The following is a 2,128-nucleotide window of genomic DNA, read 5'->3' on the forward strand; positions in this document are numbered from 1 at the left end:
TATATATATATATATATATATATATATATATATATATATTTAATTTCTGTTATTAATCTATTACCATATCTATATCATGTAGTACTACATGGGCTGAAAAGTCCCGGGATTTTTAATGAAAACAAGCGTTTTTTGGACAAAGTTATATTTATTTCTCAACATAGTTGCCTTCGAGAACAATACACTTGGTATAGCGATTTTCCAACATTTCGATAGTACGAAACGTCCAAGCCTTCGAAATACGCCTCGGTTTCCGCGATGACTTCCTCATTCGATATGAATCTCTTTCTCTGGAGCCACCGCTTGAGGTTTGGGAATAGATAATAGTCGCTGGGGGCCAAGTCTGGAGAATGGGTGAGCAACCAGTTCGAATCGTAATTGGTCCAATTTGGCCATCGCTTTCAAGAACGTGTGCGTTATCGTGATGGTACAGAACGAAGGCGAAAGTAGCGCCACTTAAACGACTGTAGCTTGTAAACGAATGAACGAAATGTTATGAAACTTGATAAACTACATAAACTAATGACAGATGAACCTCTCAAAATGAATCATGTTCATTTTCTAGTGGCACCACGTATTGAAAAATCCCGGGACTTTTCAGCCCATGTAGTAATGTACTGTAAATTTTATAGAGCTATATTTTATAGAGTAGTTAGCAAATACCAAGTTATATGTAATGTATCTGTTAATTGTAATTTCTTATTCAATTATACAACGGTAATGTGTTATATATTACAGTTGTATTGCTGAATGAATAGGAAATTACAATTAATAGGTACATTACATATAATTTGATGTTTGCTAGAATTGTTGACGAAAAAAATTATACGTGACTTTAATCAACTTCTGATTAATTTAATTGATCGATTACTCCAATCACACACACATACATACACACACACATACACACACACGCGCGCACGCACACACAAAATATCAATATGTTATCAAATGTACAAACTTATATTATTTTTTTATAGCAATTTCTGTGCCGGTGCCAGTGCAAGAAATTGTACTTTCTGTTATATCTGGGTATCTACCCGGATATGTAATACCCAGATATAACGATGACGTGAGACATCTCATATTTGTAGAGTATCCATATATGGGATACTTTACAGATGCTGCACCACAATTTATAAGTTACAAAAAAATAATATTAATATTTACTAAAATTTTAATATATGTATATATTATAACTATGTTCCATTTTTACTATTAACTCTGAAGATGTACAATTTATGTGCACTATAGATTGTCAGCACTGGCAATGAATTTTGAAACACAGCTTATGTAAAGTAGAATTTTAATTTTATTTAATAGAATGTTTGTATATGCTGATATTTGAAACTTTATAATGTTAAATATTTCTGTTGTATAATACATATTATAGTTAGCAAGAAATACTTGGTGCAAAAATTTAGATATTTTTTATAATTTAAAGAATTACGTAGGCTTTCTCAATATGAACAATTAAAGAAATAAATGGAAAATTGGAGGCAATGCGATCCTAAGTGCGCAAATATATTATAATAATATAATATAATTTAACAATTGATTTCCATTGATCTATTTAATATTTGATTTCAAATATAAAAGAATTATTCATATACATATTAAATTCATGCATATTTAAGTTGGGTGTAATATGTATGAATAATTTTTTTTATATTTAAAATGAAATATTAAATGGATCGAATATGGATGAATAATTTTTTTACATCTGAAATTAATTATTAAATGTAATTAATTATTAAATTATATTATACAATATTATTATATTTGCTTATACTAAGTAATACGTTGACTTCTACTTCTTTTTTATTCCTCTTCTTTAATTTATTGGATTTTTTTGTAATACGCATGCAATAAGTTTTTAAAATTTCATTTTATACAGAATTGACAAACGGAACATCGTCGACGTTACCGCCAACATCGTCGAGAGCGACGACAGCAACAATAATAACAATAACATCATCAACAACAACAACAACAACAACAACAACAATAGAAGCTACAATAACAACAACAATAATAACAACAGTCATCACCATCTTTCTCGTCGCCTTATCATATAAATAGGACCGTGGAAGAGATGACAATAAAATTCAAATATTTTTTATAAATT

Source organism: Atta cephalotes (genome assembly GCF_000143395.1).
Source record: "Atta cephalotes unplaced genomic scaffold scaffold00094, whole genome shotgun sequence".
Lineage (NCBI taxonomy): Eukaryota > Metazoa > Arthropoda > Insecta > Hymenoptera > Formicidae > Atta > Atta cephalotes.